General features: G+C 38.0%; 1 protein-coding gene and 1 pseudogene across 6 annotated transcripts in view; both read right to left on the bottom strand.

Annotated features, from left to right (window-relative positions):
• The window catches only part of macroh2a1 (macroH2A.1 histone), a 38,667-nt gene extending 31,559 nt beyond the window's left edge, over positions 1-7,108 (bottom strand). For 3 of the 5 annotated variants that reach the window (XM_081391018.1, XM_081391017.1, XM_081391014.1), the window contains exon 1: positions 7,000-7,057. The gene's annotated coding sequence lies outside the window, so the exon portion shown is untranslated. Of the gene's footprint in view, positions 1-6,999 lie in introns of all 5 variants that reach the window. The other 2 variants (XM_081391015.1, XM_081391016.1) reach the window with 2 other exon arrangements.
• A 950-nt stretch (positions 7,109-8,058) lies between these two features.
• Positions 8,059-12,783, bottom strand: part of LOC308706122 (NACHT, LRR and PYD domains-containing protein 3-like) — a 38,089-nt pseudogene continuing 33,364 nt past the window's right edge. The window contains exons 5-6 of the transcript in view: positions 10,202-10,375; positions 8,059-8,140 (exon numbers count right to left, since the gene is read on the bottom strand). The product of the transcript in view is annotated as an NACHT, LRR and PYD domains-containing protein 3-like (transcript). The remainder of the gene's footprint in view (positions 8,141-10,201; positions 10,376-12,783) is intronic.

The raw sequence follows: 12,783 nt of genomic DNA, 5'->3' as shown, positions 1-12,783 counted from the left end.
GATTACATGTAACAGTTACTTCTTTATTATGCTAGGCCCAGGTCTGACACTTTAAGCTTGTGTAATAAATAGTGATTTAAAAAAAATTGTTTACTACAAGAATAATTGCTTATATACAGTAGCTATACATTCAGACATCAAGTCTGCAAATTTATTACTTATCTGAACCATATTAAGCTTTATATTCATCAAATTTGCTCGCAAACTAAAGGAGTTCAAGTTCTGTAACAGAGAGTAACAGATTACAGACATCGAGAAATGGCCTGCAAGAAATAACCTGTTTTTAAAAATATTATCAAGCTAATTCATCATAAATAAAGACCCGGACTTTAAAGGCACAATATGTAATATTTTGGATTAAAATATCCAAAAACCACTAGAACATTGTTATATATTTTGTTGACTTGTGTACTTACTTGCCCAGATGTTTCCAAGAATGTTTAAATACAGTCATACATGCGTTACCCTCGATTTTTTTTTTATTTAGTAGAAATTATGGATACACCAAAGACGCTTTAAATATGTTTTATTAGACAAGGGAACAACTGTTTGGATTATTAGTGATTTATAGACAGAAAATGAATAATTATTATATATCTCAACACTGTTAGTATTATTGTTCAAATAACTTTAAATAAGTTTTCTTGATTTTCTGTGAGTACCATGTTTTTACCGTGCCTCTCAGAAAAACACTAGTTTGTCAAGTGACTAACATGGTATAAGCTTTATTCAGATGCAGCTTTATTTTTACCATCATACAATGTTTTATAATTATTTGCATGCCATTTAGCAACACAAGCCATCCAGCATTTATTAAAATGATATTCTAATATCACTTATATGCAGTGTGCAACAAGTGTCTCATAGCAGCCGCTGAGCGAACACACAGAGTAATGTTATAAAACCATTTTTAACAGACAAATGTAAATGATAAAACAGCGCTGTATTACTCCACATACACTTAATAATACCTAACGTACACTTAATATACAACATAATAACCGTTGGTCAGAGGACCTGGGGCCTCATGTACAAAGACTTGCGTTGAATTCATACTAAAACATTGCGTAAGGACAAAGCTGTAAATGTGCGTACGCACAAAAAAATCCAGATGTATGAATCTCTGCGTACGAAGGATCCCACGCATATTCTCTTTGTACATCCCAATTAACGTAAATTTGAGCGCACATGCACGAGCACAACGCCCCACCCAGTCTCCTCCCTTAATTAAACCAATTTAAATATGGTAATGAGTCCACTTTGGCAAAAGAAAACAGTAAGAAAATGACAGCAAGAAATGAAACTTTACAGAAAGTGAATTGGAAGTGCTACTATCGGAGGTAGAAACGAAAAAAAAAAAAATTGGAAAAGTTTGGAACTTTGTCCTCCGGAATTAATAACAAAAGGAAAAAAATATGAGTGGGAGAGTTTGGCTGATGCCGTCAATGCGGTGGGATCGTCGTACTGTAGAGTAGACTGAGTACAGTTGAGACACTTTTTGCGTTTTGATTTTTCACACAAAAATAGACATTGAAAAGAAGTGAATTTCCACATGACACGCCACATGATTACATTAGCTTGTAGACTAAGATGTTATCAATCAATAATACCCACAAGTAGTTTTTATTTTAAATATAAGGTGCTTTTTGTCTCAACTTTGTCTCAACTGTACCCATGTAGTACACTTGAGACAGTGCATGGTACAGTTGAGAGACCCATTTCTAATGTCGTGAAGGTAACTAACCATTCATGGTAAATGTAAATATAAAAAATAAAGACAAATAGAAAAGAAAATAACAACTGGGCAACATTTTTGTTTATTCATCCATTTATATGCATTCATTTTATTTAAATTAGCACTGGTTAAAATGTATAAAGCAGGAACAAGATATGTAGAATCACACATATCAAATTGTATTTTCATTTGCGTCCTATGCTGGCTACATGATTGCTGGCTGAACAACTAAACAGTGTGTTTCCTAATAGAACTCTATCGGGGGTACAGTTGGTACATGTGTATCTCAACTATACCCCGCTGGCCACCTCGCACATTTCTCTAGATTTTGCAATTACCTTGCATGACACAATACCATGAAATATGCCCGTTTTTAGGGCACAGAATAACGTTTGTGGTGATACCAGTTACGTTTAACAGTCACATAAGGATAATAAGCTAGTCATTGTGGAGAGTGCATGGTGAAGTGAACATCATATCTTAGAAAAAAAAAGTTTTTCCGATTTCTTCGGATCGGAGATGTGTCCGTTGTTCAAATTTCCCACGATCAAAGAGGACACTAATACGCACGTGCACAGCAAAAATATAACTTGTTATTTAAGCAAGTTATTTAAGGTGTCTCAACTGTACACAGTCTACTCTAAATTACCTTAAAAAGAAATGGTCTGATATAAAGGTGGACATTAAAACCAAAGCTGCCATAGAATAAGGGCTGTATCATTTTGCATAATATGCTTTTATATGTTCTTACTTAATTGCATAATTGATAGAATATTTTCATAAGGCTCGTGTGACAATATATGTCATTTATTTTATAAATTGCAAATTAATAGCAATGTTTCCCACAGGTGGTGGTGCGATAGACTTGTAGAACAATTCGTTGTGTAATGTTTGCAACTTCACTTCATTGCCTGTAAGAGTCGCCAACGGACAAAAACAGTGAGAAATATACGTACGCCAGACATGAAATTGGCGTGGAGGAACGCACATTCTCGCGTTAATTTCACTGTTAGTACATACGACCGTGAGCGTGAAAGCTGCCGTACGCAAAGTTTTTGTGCGTACGCAAGATTGATACATGAGGCCCCAGGAGAGTAGGGAATAATAAGATCACTGATGTACTGGGGGGCAAGGCCTGATAGGGCCTTGTAGACAAATAAGAGAACTTTAAAATCAATCCTGAATTTAACAAGAAGCCAATGTAAGGATTGCAGTACAGGGGTAACATGGTCTATCTTTCTCACCCCCATTAAAAGCCTTGCTGCTGCATTTTGCACTAATTGTAAGCGGACTAGCAGTCACGAGATGCACACAAAAAAGGTAAGATCCATGTGCAGTTTAATGGGGTAATCCGTAATCATAAACAAGCCAGCAACGGGTCAAAATCCATACAAAGACAGTCCAGAAACAAGAAACGAAACAAAACAAGAATGGAACTCAGAAGTGCAATCAAACATCAAACAAGGACTCCATGACAATAACTGAAACAGACAGAGTATAAATAGACAGATACAAACAATGTGAGTGGGAACAGCTGTGTGCAATGATCAGTGATGAGTTCAGACAAAGGATTATGGGAAATGCAGTTCATGATGTGGTGGTGACGGTATGGGGAAGAGACCTCTAGTGGACACCCAGGGTACACACACCAGACACTGTGACAAGCATAGTCTGGGGGAGACCAATATATAGAGAATTACAATAATCAACCTTTGATGAGATAAAAGAGTGAACCACAATTTCCAAATCCTTACTGGATAGAAAATGCTTTACTTTAGCAATTGATCTCAGGTTAAAAAAGCTACCTTTAAGAACGGCACCAATCTGTTTCTTAAAATGTAGTGATGAGTCCATAATTACCCCTAAACTATTTACATGATCTTCAATCTTTATGGACAAGGGACCTAAATGATCAGGAAAGGTAGGTGAGATGGGAGAACCTACAATCAAAACCTCAGTTTTACTCTCATTTAAGAGAAAGTTCATAGAAAGCCAAAGTTTAATGTCACTGTTACATTCCTGTACTCTGTCTAGCGAGCAGGTTTTATCTAAAACTGGAGATCGTCGGCATAACAGTGGTATGCAATACCATACTTCCGAAAAATAGAGCTTAGAGGAAGCATATACAGAGAACAGCAACGGTCCCAAAATGGACCCCTGAGGAACACCACAAACTAAAAGGGCCAATGTGGAAGAGAAGTCTCCCAGATTCACAGCAACTGTCCTGTCTTTTAAATATGAGGAAAACCACTGAAGAGCTGTACCCTGGACACCAATCCAACACTCCAGACGGTTGAGAAGAATCTCATGGTCAATCGTGTCGAAGGCAGCGCTTAGATCTAATAAAACTAGAACAACATGTGATCCTGAGTCCAACGATAATAATATATCATTAGTGACCTTGAGCAATGCAGATTCTGTGATATGACAAAGCCTAAAGCCCAACTGGAATGTGTCTAAAATATCCAAAGTAATCAAATGAGAATATAGCTGTGAATAGACCACTTGCTCTAGAATCTTGGAGATGAAAGGCAGTTTAGAAATAGGTCTATAGTTGTTATAAACTGATCCAAATTAGTTTTTTTTAACAAGGGATGAAGAATTGCATGTTTGAAACTATTTGGTACTACTCCATTCATCAAGGAGCTGTTAATTATAGCTGCTAGGCTAGAACTCACAGTATGAAAAACATCTTTATGTGACCCCTAGAGGGCGCTCCAATGCACAATTGGGATATTTAGAATAGAAACCCCAAAAACCCACGCTCCCCTTTTTGATAATTGTGTCCAATGAAGGAACAGAAATGGGACTGATGTACTCAATTTTGAATTTATTAAACACTCACAAATATAAGGATTGGCCATCAGAGCAGACAAATATTCCCTATAGGTAACAGTAAACAACTCTACAATAAATAGGTCACAGTGAATAAAAGCCTCATAGTAAATGAGTTACAGGGTATAAAGTCTAACAATATCAAAACTACAGTGCATAAAGTCGAATAAATAGGTACTGTTCACAAAACACTGCAGAAACACTTCAAACCAATTCGGCCGTGCAAACATACATTAACACAGCATTTCACACTTCACTAGTGAACATTTCATCACAAAATAGACGCTGTTCCTAAAGGAGATATTGCTCGATGCCCATAGGCCGAATGTTGGAAGCTATAGACCTTATGTAGCTCCGCCCCTTTTCAGCGCTGCGCTCATTGTCTTTTGACTTCCGGTCTGTATTTTCACAGCGTTTTGCGTGTTTATTAATGAACGGCTCGTTTTAAAATCTTCCCGGTCGATTTACATTTGTTAAGTCATCTGCTTTAAACATTACAGTCCTCATGATAACTTTCGTTAACTTTACATTAAGTAAATCCACTTAAAAAGCTAATTACTCCTGGACAGAAATGCCATATAAATATACAGAGCGACCGCAAAACGGAAGTTAAAAGACAATTTTCCAAAGATGGCGGCGCCCTTGTTTCTCTGGTGCATAAGGTCTATAACTGCCAAACAGAAAATTAACAAAAAAAATGAAGCAAACACAACATTTAAATGAACAGGCTACCACAAGCAGGGCTCCATCTTAAAGGGATACTTCACCTCTGGGAAGATGAATGTGTATTTAAAATAGGTCATTTAAGTAGAAGAAATGTGGAGACATTTTTGAATTTGGAGCTTTCTAGACTGAGAAAAGCCAGAAAATGTATTTTTGGCTTATGTGGATGAAAGACAACAACTCCCAGAATGCACTTGCTTCGCTGCCTTAGGAGGCCACGCCTACCGGTTAGAGAGCACAGTTGAAAACAACAAGGCTAGCCTAAGTAAGTGATAAGTTTGCCAGGGATTTAGAGACCCAAAATGTCCGGGATTCGGCTTTTGCGTTCTACAGTCGCCATTCATCATGTTTACTGTGGCGAGCAGGACAAGGCTGACGGCCGCGGGAGAACGGCGCGAGGCCGGTGGCGTCATTACTGAGACGCGCCGGGTCTCGCATCTCTCACGGAGGAGCGGGAATTTTCTTAGCAATGTTAAAACGCACATCAACCGATCACTTGTTTAGCGTTCATGTAAACACTACAGTCAGATTCACCGATCGGAATTAATTCAGTTAGATTGAAACGAGAGGTGTGCATGTAAACAATGAATGGCGACCGCAGAACGCAAAAGCCGAATCCCGGACATTTTTAACAGTCTCGCCCGCCGGACAAGTCCGGGAAAAGGAAGATGGTTACCCCTTACTACTTACTCAGCTTTCTCCTATTATTCAGCTTTCTCCACAGAACAAGAGCATGCTAGCTTAGCTTCCAAAGAAAGACGGCTGATACTGTGTACATTCTGTGAGTGAGATCCCACCCTGTATGGGCGGGTTGAAAACATGCGGAACAACGCCATCTACTGGCTGTAGTCTTTAGCCTCTGGACAGAAAATCCTCCGATGACGCAAAATGACGATTTTTGCGTCATCGGAGGATTTTTTCCAGACAAAAAATACATAAATCTCTCCTCTCAGGGGGATATGAGGGGGGAAAGCATGGTAATTCGAAAATACTACAGGTTTTCTACTAATACAAAGCTTAATGCTAAATCCTGAAGTAACCCTTTAAGCCCAACTAGGTCCGGGCCATCCAGGGGGGTAGCCACGCACGCACGCACGCACGCACACACGCACACACACAAAGAGATATGTTTTTCTTTGAACCAACACCATATGCCCCGTAGCAATACAATTAAGTGGTGTGGATGACTAATAACTGTGCACACTCGCATCAGTGTTGTTTCTATTCATAGGTGAAATTAACAAGAGAATAATCAGCACTAAACCTTACACACTATATCTAAAAGAAACAGAGTCAGTGAACTTACATTACTGCAACTCTTATAGGATTACAACTCGCTATTATGAAAGCAAGTTTCTGTAAGCTCGTCACTGCCGGTACCATTTACTGGACACCATAAGCGCAGACACCAGACCGAGCTACAAACAAACACACAATGAGCCGTGTTAAGCGGTTCAATGAATTTACTATCAACAACAACTAGGCATGAACCTCCAAAAAGACCTGCGTTACTTACGTTGCCGCAAAACCTGTGTTGGATCACTACTCACTATTATGAAAGCAAGTTTCTATAAGCTCGTCACTGCTGGTACCATTTACTGGACACCATAAACGCAGACGCCCAACTGAGCTACAAACAAACAAAGAGCCATGATGAGCGGTTCAATATTAACAACAAATAGACATAACCTCCCAAAAAGACTCACATTCTCCCCTTCGCACAGCCGATACATCAAGAGACCCACTCTTCACTCACGCCGCACCATTTTCCTGTTCCTCTCAACACCTTTAAAGGGATGCGTCGCTTACGCCACCTGAGCCAAATAATCAGCCGGCCTTAAAGGTACACTTCCCAACTACCCACCTGAGTAGGGAGAATATCCAGTCTGCAGCTACCTCCATTCATTTTCAAGACAATATCTGCCACCTGTGCTGATGAAACTGGTTCAAAGTCAGTGAAAAAGTTAGACGGCACAGCATTAATTGATGAACGGGAATGTAAAGGTACAATTTCACTTCTGATCTTAATTTTTTGAGTAAAAAATAATAAAAACTCTTCACAAGTCTCTTGTGTGGCATCTCTCATAGCATTCCTTGAGGGGTTTAAAATAGAATAAATTATGTCAAACATTACTTTTGGCCGATTTGCATTATCTGAGTTTACCTTAGAGAAAATGTTAATTTTTTCCTCCTTTACTACCTTCTGATAGTTAGCCAGGGACTCTTTAACATCTCAGACGAAATCTGAAGTTTATCTCTCTTCCACTTCCGTTCAGCCTTTCTGCACTCTTGTCTAAGAGAGCGGGTAACATTGCTTAGCCAAGGTTGAGATGTTCCCTTGTTTCTTTAATTTAAGAGGGGCAACACAATCTAAGGCAAGAATACACCTCAACCAGCAATTCAGTGTCCTCTCTACTTAAGACTTTGTCTGTAACGTGATAAATAAAATTCAGAAAAAAGGTTTGCAGTTGAAGAATTAATGGACCTAGCATAATGTAAAGGCTGAGAAGACGTTGGATGGATATAAGAACAAACAGCATCGAGTACCACTAAATAATGGTCGGAAATACCTACGTCTGAAACCACCAAATTAGATACAAAGATACCAAATGATAACACAAGATCTAGTGTATGACCTTTCTTATGAGTAGAACCAGTAACAATGTTGTGTGAAATTAAAAGACTCAATAATAGAAAGAAATTCATTAAGCAATGGCTTTGATGGGCAGCATAAATGAACATTAAAATCCCCTAGGACCAAAAGTTTATAGTTTATCACAGCGAGACACCAATGTAGAGAGAAAATCAGAAAAATCCTGGATGAAATCCTTATTCAGTTTAGGGGGTCTATATACCAAAAGCACAGAAAAAAAGAATCAAGAGTATCAATCTTTAGTAACTGTACCTCAAAGCTCGAATAGGTTTCTGTGGATAGTAATCTGCATTTAAAAGTGTCTCGGAAAACATTGGCAACACCACCTCCTCGTCCTGCGGTCCGAAGGGAATTCAAAGCAGAATTCAAGCAGAAGCGGCAGGGGTGCTATGTTGGGATGAAATCTATTTTAATGTAAACAGAAGATACACAGATTCTCACAAACAACTAGAAATATTATCCTGTAAAATGGGGCACCAGTATAAATGTCAGTTCTGAAGAAGAAACCAAAGTGTTCCATGTTTGACTCTGGATGAAGGATTGGATCATTCTGGAAAGTTACACAAACACATGTGTGTGTGTGATGATCACTATGGGTTTGTGTGTGTTGATTCTGTTGAATGTGATGTGTCTGTAGCGGCTCTTTATTCTCCATCAGCTGATCCAGAGAAGGTCAGAATCATTCACCAAGCAACCCTGTCAGTAAAACACAGACAGTCAAATTATCCACTGTAGAACAACTAAAACAAACTATTTGCACTATTAGTCAGAGATAATAAAATAACCCTGTGATGTACAATTTTTTAAATATCTTTTAACCATTCATATTTTGATTTTGCATCTAAACCACCATGAATGATGACCCTTGACTCTTATCCATAATCCTGTATGACTGTCCTCTTTCTGTCATTGGGTCAGTTTTATTTATGCCAACAAATAAAAAGTAATAAATATTTGCTAGTATCTTCTATTGCAAATGATATTCAAAATAATGCAGTTTTCATCATTCTGATTATCCGGTATAAGAAGTATGGTTATTTTTACCACCATTATTCTCATACCCCAATGCACAGCACAAATGATGAACTCACATAGAGTAGGAGTGTTACTGGCCACTGTTTTAATCTACTTAAGTCAAATGCAAAACACAGTTCTATGGATGTATTGGATGGTTATTCTGCGCTGTGATGAACATCAAACTGTGATAGCAATGCCGCTTCAGACGGGGTTTCCTACACTGCCATTGTGTTCTTCACACTGTCTCTGGATGAAGATAAGCAGCAGACACTGGTGGCAGCAAGTTCAGCGATTCAGAGTGGAGCGAAAACTTCAGAATAATGTCACGGACCTCATTCATGGAGTTGTGTGAACAACATACGTCATATCCGTGTACGTACCAGCATGTGGATTTTGGTCAGAGCGGAATAGTTTAAAGGGAGAGTTCATCCAAAAATGAAAATTAAGAATAATGAAGTCAGTAAATGATGACTTAATTAAAATTTTTGGGTGAACTATCCCTTAAGGTGTTTACATGCCTGTTTTTTGCAATTAAAATCAACACACGGCACATAATTTACTAAGATTATGGTTACTTCAATTATGAGCTTAATTGAATCCATTTGATTGAAGTATTATGTTTACATGACTAAATCTCATTACAATCGCATTATGAGAGTTCATGTAAACGTAGTCAATAATACAAGTGATATATTGCATTGTTCTGACATAAAAAGAAACATTAAAGTCCAACTGAAATCAAAATTGACCCTATTTACTTTGTTAGCGCATATTACTAGTCTTGTGTTGAAAAATTAATCCGTGCAAGTTAATACACAGAAAAAAATTGTTTGCCGTCGTAATCTTTAATCAAAGTCTGAAAAGTTACTTCCGGTCTGGAATGGCGTTCCTTCTCTGATGATGTAGGTTTGACGGCTTGGGTTGGGAAACGCTTAACCACTCCCCTCAAACCGTTAGTCCGCTATGAGCAGAGATGGAGAGGAGGAGCACTAGAGTAAAACCCTGCCCTCTGTTCAATATTCCTTTTCACTGGGAAATACGTCACAACACTGGAGAAAAGTCGTTTGCAACTTCCGGTTCACGCAGACTTTAATATACTTAATTTTAACTTTAAATGGAATCAAATTCTTATTAAACATGTTTATAGTGCGTAAATATTACCAAAAAAGTAACCTCAGAAGAAGAAACTATATTATTTTACAATTAAAATTCAAACATTTTTAGTCATCACTACTCACCGAAGCGTGGACAGTTTGCAGTGATGATCCTTCAATCGATCAGAGAGCTCCGTCACATCTGATGCTCTTAGTTCATTTCGAGACAGAATCAGTTCTCTCAGGTGTGAGGGGTTTGATCTCAGAGCTGAAGCCAGATCAGCACAACCTTCATCTGTCACACCACAATCATGCAACCTATAGAGAACAATGACAGTCTTCAGTCTCTCAGTTCAGGATCTACAGATCAGATAAGCAGGAATATTCACAATCAGAAACAGAGACTTAATCCAAGGCATGATTGACAGGTTCAGTCGTGCTTCTACATGCTGCTTCAGGGGGTTCATTTTAATAGCTTAAAAAATGTCACAATCATTTAAAGGGGTGGTATAATGCCCCTTTTTACAAGATGTAAAATAAGTCTCTGATGTCCTTAGAGTGTGTATGTTTTTTTTTAGCTTAAAATACCCCACAAATCATTTTTATAGCATGTTTACATTGTCCCTTTTTGAGGGTGAGCTAAAATGCATTGTTATGTGTATGTCCCTTTAAATGTAAATGAGCTGCCGCTCCTAGCACACAGGGTGGAGCTTCAACAGCTTGTGTATAAGCATAGATATAAACACTAGATGTCGCCTTGGGATTCTAAACATGCGTCAAAACCGCCGCCATCTTTGAACAGGGGTCTTGCCATATGAAGTAGCTAGGTAACGCTGCTATCTCCGCCTATACTTCGATTTTATGGATGATACCGGACTTTTGTGCTGCGTATGGATGTTCACACGAACGAAATCTAAACCAGACAGCATGGGATTACATTTACTCTGTGGATGGTAGTAGTCAAGTTGTTTTTTTATAAGTTCAGTGTACATTTCTCTGCTTGGAGGAAGAAAATGAACTGTGATTCTCGCACAGCTAATGAACTGTGAATATTCTTTAGATATTATTTGAAATAACTCTTGTGTTTAAAATGTACAATATGCAGGAGTTGATCCTCAATACCCATTTTTGGCTGCATGTGCTGTGTTGTTCCTAACTTTTGATTTTTTACCGATTGTACTCAAACCTTTTAATAAAAAAAAAAAAAAAAAAAAAACCTGTAAGTACAGTCCTAATAGTATGCTGGTCCTCTCCCTGTCAATCTTCAAACAGTACATCCATGATTATTATACATAGAATTCCGCAAATCTTATGTATGTGTGCGTTTTGCACAAGGACAAATTGCTTGTTGATATAATCATGGAGGCGTCCGCGCGGTAACTTACTTATTGCACGTTAACTGGAGCGCATCTCATCCTAACTTAACGAAACTCAGCCTATGCCTCACACAGACATGAGAAATACATCAAATACACAAAGCTTAAATAGTCTTTAAACGAAATAATTTAAAACGAAAGAAAAAAGCTAGGCTACTCTCTGATTATGTAATCCATTATGTGCATTTCTCTCTCTAGGCGCGTTCACTACGAATATGGCGATCGTCAACTTCATCTCTGCAGCCGAGCCGACACTGTCAGAAGTTTATTAACAAAAATCAATGCACGCGTCACCGGATTTACAAATGCACTTCTTGCTTGTTGCACGCACACATATTATGTCGAAATAACGAGATATTATGTTGAAATAACATTATTCTTAATAAAACATCTTTTAGAATATTTGATTGAATGCTGAATGTTGCGCTTGTTCAATTTAATAAAATTAAAAATTTAATTGTGATCATTAAAATAATTGAATATTAAATATTTAGTGGCCAAGTTTTGCTCATTTATATATGTATTATATAGCAATAGTTTATTCTAAGTTTACTCAAGTGGAAGAATGTGACTAATAAACGTAGGCCTACTAGCACTATGCATTATATTTTGAAAAAGAAGTAATTATCTTAATATCAAAACCTTAAATTTCCTCTGGACTCAATGATAAATACATGACTGACCGTTGGAACGAACCATAAAAACTAGAAAATCGCATTTCATGACGATTTATGGTGATTTTATTTCCGTTAGACCTTTGCCTACATTGACGCTGATGCATTAAAGAGGAGGGGCTCCCCTGTTCCAAGATGGCGGCTCTATTGACGCATTCGTTCCAATGAACTGCCGTATACAAGGCGACATCTAGTGTTTATATCTATGGTGTATAAGCAGCTCTGATTACCTCACACAGAAACACACTGAAAATTTCAAAAACTTATAGCTTTTATGTTCAAACCGAAGTCGGACAGAGATGGAAAGACTCAAGAAGAATTGAGAAAATGTAGAATGCAACAGGACATTTCTGAATGATTAGTTGGTGAATTTATGTAGCTGATGTGGAGTTAACTGTCTTCTAGTCATTGATTAGCATATTCTGTGATGATAATCTATAAATCACTCGTGTGGGAACTGTTCTAAGATGCCTACAGAGTGGCATGCTATTGCTTTGTGTTACGTACTGTATTGCAATAAATGTGAAAAGACGGATCCAACAGCTTGAGCAGACTTCCAAATGTGCTCTACTTCAACAACTCTTACTCTTCTAATGGCGTTGCGTGTTCCCGGGGGTGGGGTTTGTGTAACTTTTAGGGTGTGTGATGTCACTAACCCGGGGAGGAAGCTCGAGTA

The sequence above is a fragment of the Scardinius erythrophthalmus genome, assembly GCF_964197995.2.
Source record: "Scardinius erythrophthalmus genome assembly, chromosome: 17".
In the NCBI taxonomy this organism is placed as follows: domain Eukaryota; kingdom Metazoa; phylum Chordata; class Actinopteri; order Cypriniformes; family Leuciscidae; genus Scardinius; species Scardinius erythrophthalmus.
The sequence above is the reverse complement of the archived record's forward strand: the minus strand, read 5'-3'. Positions and strand labels throughout refer to the sequence as shown.